General features: G+C 38.5%; 1 long non-coding RNA gene across 1 annotated transcript; it reads left to right on the top strand.

Moving 5' to 3' along the window:
• The first annotated feature begins 5097 nt into the window (after nucleotides 1-5097).
• Nucleotides 5098-13143, top strand: LOC136708112 (uncharacterized). Its single transcript, XR_010804318.1, has 4 exons — nucleotides 5098-5300; nucleotides 6284-6359; nucleotides 10195-10241; nucleotides 12976-13143. It is a non-coding gene; the product is annotated as an uncharacterized lncRNA (long non-coding RNA).
• Nucleotides 13144-13463: the final 320 nt, after the last annotated feature.

The raw sequence follows: 13463 nt of genomic DNA on the forward strand, positions 1-13463 counted from the left end.
AACATGGCTAGTGATTTCTAGTCTAGAAATGCTGTAAAATACAATTCATGCCATGTGAAAACATGTAGGCCAGGGTAGTGAGTGTCACATGTTAGTTTGTAGCTCCACCAGGGAAAAACTGAATTGAAACCATATGGACATGCATATCTGGAACAATTTTCATGTAGTTTTTCAAAATATGTGTCAAGAGATGATATCCTAATTCATTAATTTATATTATTAAATAGCTGATACGCTGCAGCCCAGATATTTGTAAATAATCCCTACACTTAGATACTGCAGATCCCATAAACATGCTATGTTTGGTTACAGATTTGCACCAATTACTTGTCCTTTATTTCATTTCAGTCTCCTCCAGTATGGGATCACTGTCAGAAAATTGTCACTGTGGTGGTACTCTCAAGGGAACATTCAGAACCTTCAGTTAGGAAATATAATTGTACTTTATTCTGTTTATAATTGTAGCTTTTAAACATTCACCTCTCCTTCTGAAAAAGAGAATGTAATGTAAATTTAGGGAGCATTTAGGGAATGTAATGCACATGCAGGAACTGGTTGTGCCTTTTAAAGGTACATTTACACTGTTTGTACCTTTAGTGACCAATAATGTAATTCTGTCCTTTTTTTGTGTGTGTCTTTTTTGTCCCCTTCAGAGGGTGTTTAGAAACAAGACGTTTTGGTAGAGTGCCCTTAAACAATTCCATAAGCTTACTGAAAATGTGATTAAATTATCTTACCTAACAGGTGGATTGGCTATTCAAATGTCCATAGGTGTGAATGTGTAAGTGTGTGTCACCCTGTGAAGGACTGCCACCCACTCCAGGGTGTGTTCCCGCCTTGCACCCAGTGATTCCAGGTAGACTCTGGACCCACCATAACTCTGAAATGGATAAGCAGTTTGATTAATTAATTAACTTACCAAGCACTATTACCCCAAACTAGCCTATAGTAATAAGTATCAAGACCATATTAATCAAACATCCATACAACGTGGAAACAAGAAGAGATCTGAATGAAGCTGATTAATCAACATCAACCGAGAGCTGTGGATCTGTGTTCTCTGGAGTAATAAAGCTCCATTCGGTTTTGTTGACGTGTGATCCAGAACTACTTATCAATAGCCAGCTTCACAAGTGTTCATGTAGCTGTAGTTTGTCCTCACAGCATTGTTCCAATTTCTAGTGTAACATCTTCCTAAAACAGTAGGCGATATTAGATAGATATTACTGCAGTACAGTGTGGACTAACTCCCAACACCTGATTTCAGAAGACATTGGGTTAGTCTACAAACTTTTGGCCCTATGATATATTACCTTTACTACTCTAGTTTTAGGGTGCAAGATGTAATTGATTGTAGACTTCTATATTTAGGCAGTTTATAATTTGCTCACAAACAGCTGGTCAAATAAGCAGTTATTTGCGGTCATGGAAATGGAAGTTTCTGCTGTGCTCCAGTCAGATCCCTGATTGAAAACTATCATATGTCCGCACTATTTATTAACCAAAATTTGAACTATGCTGAAATTTCCTCATTGCATGGTGCCATACCGCACACAAATGTGTAACAATGAAACATTAAAAAGAATTGGATAATGTTCACATGGGTGTTTACCATAAAGTACGGGTGTCAAGTCAATTATCGACATCATAACTGCTTGAATTACCAGTGAGGCATTTAATAGATATCACACCAGGAATGTGGTGGTCAGTGGTATGGCAGCAGTCATGTATGCTCAGATCTCCGAAGTGCTTTGGTCAAAATGCAACTAGTATCAAATAGAACATCACATTTACCTTGTCTTAATAGCTGTGTGCTCCGGTTTCCTCCCACAGTCCAAAAACACACGTTGGTATGTGGATTGGCGACTCAAAATGTCCGTAGGTGTGAGTGTGTGAATGAATGTGTGTGTGTGGTCTGTGTTGCCCTGTGAAGGACTGGCGCCCCCTCCAGGGTGTATTCCCGCCTTGCGCCCAATGATTCCAGGTAGGCTCTGGACCGCGACCCTGAACTGGATAAGCGGTTATAGATAATGAATGAATGAATGAATAATAGCTGTGTTCAAAGCCACTAGTTTCAGTGCCTGTTCCTTTAAATGAGAATGCGCCACAGCTCAACTGATCGCATAAACCCAGGAGTCTTCAATATTCTGGCCTTTGCCCGACTTTATCATTACTCATGTTTCTTCCAGTTTGTGTTAGTTTTGCTCTATTTAACCTCTTCTTTCCAATCTCCCCTAAATGTAGGTCCAACACTGTGATTGCACAGACTGAAAAGATATAGGAAGAGGCACAAAATCAATTTTTTTTAATCACATGTTTGCTGACTTGGGTTGATTTATTTCACAATTTGTGAGGCAATAGGCAATTCAGATTCCAAAATGAATGTGCAAATACATTGGAAAAAAGGTGATCTTTTCCATAATATGTACCTTTTAATGACATTTTCTACTTTAACACACCTAAAACAATTATTCTCCAGGATTATGTATGTCTTTGCCCTCTTGAAACCTGATTTTGACACAACTATCTATGGCTGAATAATTTTGGGCCACTAATTCCCAACTTGACACAGGAAAATGGATATAGCATATTCAGTTCTCAGGCATCACAAAGACCAACAACTTACAACTTTGTCACTTCCAATGCTGGTAAGGGCGAACTTGTTGGCAATTCATGAAATTTTAAACAATGGGTGTAACCCTAGGCAATATAAGTGTAGAACTGTTTACATATAAGGTGGCACGGTGTCAGACTGGAGGTTGTGGGTTCGATTCCCGCTCCGGGTGACTGTGAGGATTTGGTGTGTTCTCCGTGTCCGCTTGGGATTCCACCAGGTGCTCCGGTTTCCTCCCACAGTCCAAAACACACGTTGGTAGGTGGATTGGCGACTCAAAAGTGTCCATAGGTGTGAGTGTGTGTGTTGCCCTGTGAAGGACTGGCGCCCCCTCCATGGCTGCCTTGCGCCCAATGATTCCAGGTATGCTCTGGACCCACTGTGACCCTGAAATGGATAAGCGGTTACAGATAATGGATGGATGTTTGGCAATAAAAACAAACTTGGCAACTTGGGGTAATGGTACAAATTAGAAGAAGCTTCAGTCTAAATGGTACAGCAGCATCATAAAATTAGATTGCAGAGGGCTGTAGCTAGTTAAAACATTGCATCAGGCACTGACACTTGGCTCCAAATAAGTTCCTTAAGAGTCTGGGTATGGGGGTAGGCAAGAGGATTGCAGAGCAAGGCTACCTTCAAATACTTCAGATAATCTCCTTGCAGTGAAAATTACCCTTCTCCCTAGACCCATCGAGTGTAGTTTTGGAACCACACCAAATGTACTTGAAATATCACTTACTTGGTTTCCATGTGTTTTAAGGCTGTGCTCACTTACATGGTCAGGGAGCAGACAAAAAGTATCTTGGTAAAAAAAACTAAACTAAACTAAAAAAAAAACCCTGAAACCATATATCTGGCCTTCATCATCAAGTATTCTAAAGAGACATTTTCCCTTAAGAGTTCACACTGTGACACTGGGAACACATCCAACCAAAATGTTGTCTGCTTTTCTGGTATTATTGGTGTCTCAAAGACAATAGAAAACTGTATCAGATAGAACTCAGTGACAACCTTTAAAACCTGATCTAGAGTCAGTCCATAACAGAAGGAGGTGGATAAAAACTGTCCTATTGTAGATTATCTGTAGCTCCACATAATGTATTGTATAGGACCTGATGTTGACATTTGCCCAATGTGGTCCAGAGCACAATCACTGCATTCAGACATGTCTTTACTTGTCTTGGTTCCAAGAGTCCAGTTTTTTGCACTATTAAATCTGTCACCAGCAAGTCTTTAGGCATTCCAATGGTTAAAAGCAATACCTCACACTGGAAGCAGGCAGTTACATGACAAGGAACTAGAGAGATTTTACCCAACAGCATAGTATGTCCATGGTCTATGCTGCATATCTGACAGTCAAATGGCAACTTGATTAACAATGGTCTGTATAACAGAGGGAGTAAACCATGGAAGAATGCAATGTAACTAGAAAACAACTACTCTATCTCAAAAAAAGACATGGTTGTTTCATAATCAAAGTCGGTGTTTGTAGGGCGTCCTAACACATATGGAACAGCTTTGAGATAGTGGTGAACTGATGGGATAGGATTGTTAGAACTTGCACAAAAGTAATGTAAATATAAAGGGCCAGGTTTTGCAAAATCATCTTAACACATTAATTATTCTTAAGGATAGTGGATGCATCACACTGAACTCTATTTAAGGGAAGTCTTTTACGAGTTAAAAGGTATCTTAATTCTATGATGGTTTTGAGAAACCCAGCCCAGATTTCATTTTTATATGGTACAAACTATTCTTAAGGTTCAGTTGTGCAACTTGATTTTTAATGAGTTTTAATGTACTTTACCATATCCAGGGAATTAATATATTTATAGGTTTTTTTTAATGTAAAGTCATGATTGAGTACATGAAGTGCAATTTCCAAACTATACTTACTTTTGATTATGATACAGTTATGGTATCTATGGTACCAAAACTTACCATTGAATGCACCATGACAGTGGCAGATAGTACAGCGTTGCAAATAAAGCCAGGCTTTTTAAGAAAAAATTGCAAGTCATTAAGTCTAGTGTGGAATCTTTAGACTATGAACCACTTCTGGGTCTATACAACTGCTGCAGATATTACTTTACTTGAAGTGACATGTGGGCACAGTAACTACACATATGACTTGCTGATAGTTGTATCATAACTGAGACAACAAGTAAACTTACACCAGGCAGAAAGCAAGGGGAACATGTGAGGTGGACATGTTAAGCTGCAGCAGACCACCCATTAAACAGGTTCTGCAGAAGTAGGGAAAGGCACAAATCAGAAATTGGAGACACTGCCACCCACAGACGTCCACGGTGGCCAAACCTTGCTGCAGTAGCAGCCATCTTACAGAACCTTCGTTGAGGATCATGCGCAAGACTGCACCGATTGCGCAAAATGGATGTCGTAGTGGTAAGCCCCGTAGAAGCAGGGGGCGGTGCCTTTATGTTCTTTACCGAGCTGTGATTGGTTCAGGAGGTTGTGTCACGAAATATCCCGGGCTTCTGCACATTGTTTGTAGGGGAAGGTGCGGTGTGGAAGAAAGTAGTGCAGATATTTTATCTGGGATATTGTAAGTTTAGCGTTGTGCACGTCGAGTACACCGTGCCCATTTATTTTCTTAAACAGTAGGTTGCTGTCGAGGAAGAGAGGGACAACAGAAGGGAAAACACATAACGACGTAACGACGACGGTAAGTAACCATAGCTAGCTTCTGAACAGGAAAACGGAGAGGTGTTTAGCTGCATCGAGAGCTATGCATGTCCTTAAAAATCCGTCTTGTAAAAAAAACTGACGCTACCTACCGTGGTGGGAACGTTATTCGGGGGTGTACTGCAGCTGCTTATTTCTTAGGTTTCATTTTAAGGGAAGGTCATGCTGCATGTGGTTTTTTAAACGCGTTTTTTTTGTGCAAGCTCAAGCCCCGTGGTCCGTTTCTTGTGCCTGGGAACGTTAGCCTTGTAGCGTTGCTAGCTATTTAACCAGCTAGCTAGTAAGGAGGTAGGTTGGCTGCTAGTTCGGCTAGATGCTTGCTTGCTGGTTTATAAGTTGTGATGCTAATGTGGCTTTAGCGTGGCTGCACTGTAATTCGATTTATAAATCATTTTAGAGAAGAAACAAGACTGTGAGAGCGGAATATTCCTTTCACACACGTTTACGCAAGTTTTCCTTGGTGACGCGGTGGCTTTAAAACAGTTCATCTGAATAGAATTACCCTTAGTTCATATAAATAAACTTTGCCCTGCAAGTTACCCGGCTAATGGTCATTGTCATTGTTTCGTTTTTTTCAGAAACACTTATACTAAGCGTTATTTTGGTCTGCTAACGTCAATGTTAAACGTTTTAGTAGTGGTTTGTTGAACGTAGATTTGAACATAAACAACCGCAGTTATATATGTATGTGTATAGTGTGGGCAGCTACTGATGTTGGAGGATTAGTTGTGGAGGATAAACGCTGCTCCAATGCATGTAAAAGGTATTGGATGGTGTTCCATCACTCCAGAAAACGGTCTCAGTGCTCCCCAGCCCACTTTTGGGATGCTTTAGAGTTAGATGTTGTTTGGAATAACCACTAGACACTTAAGCCAGTGAATAAGGTTTATTTATTTTGATTTTAATTCTGTTAAAATACAAATCTCTGAGATATTTTGTATGTTTCTTCATTGTATTTTACAGTCCCAGAGACAGAGATGGCAGTAGTGTGGAGACTACAATGTTGAAATGAATGATGGAACTGTAGACAAATGCCATGGTATGTTATTTTAATAATTTCATATGCTATGTACCTTCATTTTTTTTCTGAAACCAAATTTTTAAACTTTATTTGTCATAATGTTAGTTATGGTTCAAAATGAATGAGTGCAAAATATGGAAAATTATGCTTGGCCAGTGGTACCACAATTTTCCATTAAATATAATGTTTCATGTGATGTTGAACCCTTTTGGATCTTGTAATATGTTGTCAGCCATAGTTTGCAACAACAGCCATCAGGAGAGTTTTGCTGTGTTTTCAAGTAAGCAAATATTTGACAGTGTAATACTATTCACAACTTTATTTACTCATTTTAATGATACTTATAAACAACCATCAGCTTGCAGGCTTCCTACATCACCGCTAGATATATCCAACAATAGCAAATTAAAGCTTCAAATTTCTCTTTAAATTAATATATTCATTCTCTTTTTTTATGCATTTTTAAAATGTAAAGCAACTCATGGAGTTTGTTTGTGACTCACCATTATGCGTAAATATGTTTAACAAATTCTCCAGATAAAGAGCACTATTCAGGGGCTCTGTATCAGTAACACTAATTTTTCTTTCTTACCTTTGTTGTGGCCTCATGTTAATGTGACAGGCTTCTCTTACTTTCTTTTAATAATGTTCAGGCTTTATCTAGAGCATGGTGATTAATTAAATGCTGAAAAATATCTGTGAGCATTACATTTGTATTTTTATCAAAAACTCCAGGTAAAATGGTAGACAAGTGTAGCCTGTGATACCTTATTGTATAGCAGCAATATTTGTTTGAAATTCCAACTACCTATTTAACAGGCATGCAAATGAAATATAGCCCATGTTTAACAGCTTCAAACACTAATTATATTCAGTCCTTTTTTTTTCCAAATATCAAGTATTCCTTTTAATTCTCTTATATCTCTTCTGTGGATATGCAGCTTTCCTTAGCCTGGCTGCCAGATGAAATAGCTTAACAGATGAATAACTTCTTGCTATGACATAAAAATATGAAGACATATATTGACAAATATTCATCAAAACAGGTTCTGCTGTTTATTCATCAAAGTTGAGCATTGGCAAATTTGATCATATAATGTATGCACACAAATGTATGCACCTATGATCAGGGCGGCACGGTGGCGCAGCAGGTAGTGTCGCAGTCACACATCTCCAGGGGCCTGGAGGTTGTGGGTTCGATTCCCGCTCTGGGTGACTGTCTGTGAGGAGTTGGTGTGTTCTCCCCGTATCCGCGTGGGTTTCGTCTGGGTGCTCCGGTTTCCTCCCGCAGTCCAAAAACACACGTTGGTAGGTGGATTGGCGACTCAAAAGTGTCTGTGAATGTGTGTGTCTGTGTTTTCCTGTGAAGGACTGGCGCCCCCTCCAGGGTGTATTCCCGCCTTGCGCCCAATGATTCCAGGTAGGCTCTGGACCCACCGCGACCCTGAATTGGATAAGCGGTTACAGATAATGAATGAATCATCCTCATGATCAACCTCAGTGTCTTTTGTAAGAGACTGTATGTATGTGAATTTGAACATAGTTTGACAACTTAAACTCCTTTTTAATAATAAATATCAAAAGCACATGCTGGTGGCACAGCATGTATAGTTGTCACACTGGTCCAGGCCAGGGTTGTTGGTTCAGTCCTCTCATCTGGCAACTGTATGTAACTGTGCACATCAAAAGCGACACAGTGCATGGAAGTCATTTTCGATGAGTGTCAGTGACACTAGGCGACATTGAACAACGTGAAGTGGGCGAATTCAGCAAAACATTGAAGTTAAGCTCAGCTTTAGGCAAAAGAGCAGGGATGCACACCAGCTACTACAAATAAAGGCAACCATTCATGTTACCTTTGAACCACTCTACTCACTTTGGATCATGCGGAAGATTTGTTCCTTTCTCAAAAAGAAAGAGAGACCCATAACTATTGTATCTGGATTTAAATGTTTAAGTATGCAGTAGAGCGGGGCAATATGGCCAAAAAGATTTTTCTTTATTGATTGATCTAAATATTTATTAAAATATTACCATTTTGTCACACTGTGACAACTTAATTACTTATCTGTGTTTTGTGTCATGAAAATATTCTTAGGGCTTTACCACCTCAAGCATTTAAAGAAACAAGTGAAAAGATAGATTAAGAAGTTAAATAAAATAATAAATAAATAATCACCCAAGTGCTGAACTGTAAAAATATTGCACTTAACCCATTAGAATGCTTAGAACAGTGCTTGTAACAGTGGGAAGGCTAGAATGTTATCACTTTCGCAAGTTTGTTCATTGATTGTCTGTAACCGTTTATCCAGGTCAGGGTCGTGGTGTGTCCGGAGCCTACCAGGAATCACTTAGTGCAAGGCAGGAACCATTCCGTGCTTGGGAGTGATTATTTAAGAGAAGCAGTCTGATCTACGGCATAGGGTCCAGTTAAAATTCCAGAGTAAAGTAGTGTTGCACGGTATACGGATACTAGAAAAGTATCTCAATACTTTGTCATTAAAAACAGTACAATGCCTAATATAATAAGTACCAGTACTTTTATTGAGTATTTTTAAAATAAGCAGTATTTCCAACAAGTGCCACAGGGGGCAGTGTGCACCTGCAGCGTTTTGCCACCTCTCCCTCCCTTAAGGATTTTGCCACTAGTGTACGAACTTTAGACATTTTAGCGAGTTATTTCAAAAACACTTTTAAAAGCGACTTTCTGTACAAACATTAGCTACTTTTTATAGAATAGTATCACCGGTAGCAACTTGTTAGAACACCGGGACGACCACGAGCAGCAGGGACAGCTCTCTCAAAGGCTCATCTGCTGCAAAGACGGAGTAGCATAGTTGGTCCGCAAAGCAGCTCCCACAGATCAGAATGAGCTGTGAATGTGCAAAAAGTTCTGCAAAAGACACAGTTGCTTCCTTTTATGTTGAATTTATTCCTTTTCTGAACCCCTGAACTGAGTTCACATAATTTAGGGTTTCGTGCAGTGCTTTACATTTAGTGCAGCTGCCTTAATGTTGTCCACACCACTCCCCCCACCCCCACTATTAGTTTCATACATTCTGTGATTCGTTTAATGCGTTATTCCTCAGTTTTCAGTCATAAACACGCCAATGCTTGTAAACAATGTTTTGAATCATTGATTTGAATTTGCACTCGATTTGTGAACCAGTTCTCTCAATGACTCAACTCTACACTCAGCCTGTCATGTAAGTTTCTCAAAGCAATCAAACACCACTCGGAGTACATCATTTTTTTTTAACATTTTCACGTTCATGCGATTGCTATATTCATTCACACCAATAGCAGGAGTATACGCACCTGATAGCGTGCAGCTGGCTGTGCTAACCAGGAATAGAAATGAAGGCTTATTGAGCTTCTATTGCCCAAAGCTTATCATCGTTATCAAGCAAAAATAATCAGAAAACAAACTGTACCACTGGTGAATTTCTGCACCTCTACTATCTAGCTACACATTTGCGTCCTCTAATGCTGGTCTCAGAACTTAGACTGGTGGCAAACACTTCAGTGTCTAAGATCCCTAGCTATGTATCATATTGCTATAATAACATGCACATAAAAAGTGTGAATGTAATATTAAAAAATAAATATTCTGGATCTGAACCTCTGAGCGTTATATACAGTCCCTCAAGGAAAAATCCATTGAATATTTTAATTAATTTATATAGCACATATTAATACTCTAAAGCACTCAGAGGTCCCCAGAACACCAAAAGGGTTTATTGTATAATCTTACCATGTTGAATTTACAGCATTCTTTATGCATACCCTATGATTGTGTATTCTTTCTATTTATTTTTTTAAAGAATATTAATTTGCTTAATTTGTTTTTCAGACAGATGAATTACATCTTGCCCCTTGCTCTATACTGGAAACTGTTGGGTGAGTGTTCATTTGTTCTTTCCTTTTGAAATATTTGTGTAGGATATGATTTAAAATATGACTGGCCAATTGATCAATAGTTCAACTTGTTTTGACTTGAAATTGACACTAAACATAACTGAACATTGAATATAAACACTGACAAACTTTCAGCAAACAAGGTTAATACCATCAGTCTGTTTCAACACTTAAAACATAATTACATCACAAATTATTAAGTCTATGGCTCAAATCGGTCCTTAATGGATTCAGATTTTCAAAGACCCAAACGGTATGCATGTACTTCTGCCTATTATGAACCCTACACCCTGAACCAAAGCTTTTCCTAAATGGGGATCCCATCACTAAGTTATTGGGACTCATGCTGATCAGTAAACTCTTATCTCTCACAGTTCTTACAGCAAATGCATTAAAAACTTGGATATTATAAAGGTCCTAGCTACAACTAAATGGGGAGCAGACCAGCAACTACTAAGGCTGCACAGAACACTCATACGCTGGGAGTATTATTATTAATACTGGGAGTGTTATTTATGGGTCAGCTAGGAAAACATATATTCAAGCCTTTGACACTGTCAATCATCACCAAATACGGCTATCTCTAGGAGCTTTCAGAACGTCTCCCGCCCAAAGCCTATTGGTTGAGGCAAACAAACTATCACTTAGGAACAGGCGGCTGAAACTAGCTCTGCAATATGGCACTAGATTGAAATTCAATCATTGTAAGCCAGCATGTCGTGCAGTCTTACACCTACCACTGTATGAAGCCAGACCAGCTTTCATTTGACCTCTTGGCCCACGTATCCATTCAGCCATGAAAGTTGTAGACTTGGACTTGGATGCCATTGCGCAAAATGTTGATTATTCCACCTTGGGAACTAAAAACAAATAAATACAATCAAGGAAATTTCACAAAGCAAAAAAATCAGAGACCCACCCAAATACAATTACAATAGCGTTTTTTAAATCAGAGAAAGGTGTTCTGCATATGCTGTAATATACACAGACCACTTCCAAACATCAGTGGCAATAATTTCTGCTCGGCTACAGAAAGGGATTACACTCCCAAAACAGCTTAATTTTCAGAGCTGAAGACTAAGCACTGCTTCTAGTATTGGAGTATGCAGTATCAGTTCAACAACGAAGGATACTAGTATGAACAGACTCCAGGTCCTGTCTACAGGCAAACCCACCACCCAACAATCAAACTCAACAAAAAATTTGGATACCTGGACACTGTGGACTCTTGGGCAGTGAAAGAGCAGATTTCAACTCAGATCAGATGTACCAGATTCTACCAATGAATGTCAAGTCTGTAATACAAACTTTTATCAAGTGAATGGGATACATGCCAGTAGTACTGGGCAGTATACCGGTTTGCACCGATAACCGGTTTTTATTTTTCATATACATCTGAGACCAAGCAGTGTACACAAGATGCTTTATTGGACAAACCAGTTTAATTAATGTATATTGTAAAGGGAGAAGCAGCCCCATATTGTGCAACATGCCAAACTCAGCTTACGATAAAGCATTTAATGTTGGACTGTACTGATTTTGGCCATGAGAGCCATCAGATCCTACCTGTAAAGTCTATAACAGAATTATTAAAAAAAATACGAAAGCATCTGCCCTCCCAATATTCCTTAAGAAACACATATGACAAACTTAAATACATGGCAGCCTCAACATGTCTAAAATAAAACTGTATTAGTAAATCTATTACAAATCTAACTTACCTTTCTTGTCATGAATGTGGCCCTATGTGCAGATATCTCATTAATTATTAACTAACTAACTATGGCTCAAAAAAGAGACTGACAAACTCCCAGCAACATTTGGAAAAACTTTCCCACCTTCAATACTTGAGCATGTTTACAATACAAGCCTTGTCAGTGAACAATGCAGTGTCAGTGAACGTTGAGGGCAACAAAAATCTTCATTAATCATAATTGAGGTAAAAATGTTCAGTTGTTAAACTGATTAGTGGTTGTTTCAGTCAGCAATAAAATATCCTATGTAAATCCTTTTAAAGCTTTAAAGTTTTCTGTAGATAAAAGTCCAATTTTTACAATCAGATGTTATTGCTCAGTGTTGTTATTTAGTGATCAATCCCTTCTGTACAGTGGGCTGATCATCAGCCAAGCACCAGAAGGGAGTAAAATCACATTTTTCTTAACCTCTTGGTATATACAACCTTCTGATATGCACCCAAATGCAGAATAAATTGACGTTTAAACACTGTAGATCGCTGGTTAGCCAGAGAGACTCGTCAATCGCCATGAAATGCATAGTGCATAACAGCTGGGTCTCATATCTTTAGTCTGAAAAATACAAAACACCTGTATACACAATGAGTAAACGACTTATAACTTTACTGCGTTGTTGTGGTATTCAAAGCATGCGGTTTCTGTTAGAGATGGGGTTTTGCAATGTCACCGGCTCCATTTTGTGGGGCAGCTGGGCTAGTGGAAAAGCAACCGGCTAAAAGCGAGTCGAGCGGAGCCAATCTCATGCAGTGGAAAAGCACCAGATTGTTCTACCCAGCCCTTTTGGTTACAAGTTCTGACATCAATCTCTACTTGTCGATCTTATATACATTTGCCATCCTTATTCTCTCACCTCAATAATCAAGTCTGCATACTTCATCCTGTTAAAAGCTTTATTTTACATTTTTTTTTTAATTTATAATTTTTTATTAATGTCTCTAATATGAACATATGTTTACTTTCAGAACACAACACCTTGTCTGGCCTTGGCGTAGTTAATGCAACACCCTTTGGGATTTGTAATCAATGTTCTCAACTTTTTTCAGGGGGTAGTTAAAGCATGCTTGAAAAGTTGGGGAAATTATATAATGTGCTCATTTGCATGTGTGTGCAGGCTGTTAACAGTTCAGCTGATTTCTTTGAAGGAATAAAGGAATTGGTTCTGTAAAAAAAATAATAAATAAATAATAATTAATTAATTAAAAAAAATTGCTACTTCTAATCTCACCTCAGTTATGTAAAGTTTCTCATTAATTCCGTCTCAGATGTTTTTAGATAACCAGGTAATTATCAAATGTATTACATTCATAAGTAACTTTTTTAAAGCTGTTTGAATAAAGCAGAATGTCTCAATATATTATTTGATCACAATTCAGAAAAAGGAATAAAATTGAAGGTTTATTTAATAGTAAAACAAACCGGCTTATCTTTAGTATAAGCTTTAAAAGTGCAA

The sequence above is a fragment of the Hoplias malabaricus genome, chromosome 10, assembly GCF_029633855.1.
Source record: "Hoplias malabaricus isolate fHopMal1 chromosome 10, fHopMal1.hap1, whole genome shotgun sequence".
NCBI classification, from domain to species: domain Eukaryota; kingdom Metazoa; phylum Chordata; class Actinopteri; order Characiformes; family Erythrinidae; genus Hoplias; species Hoplias malabaricus.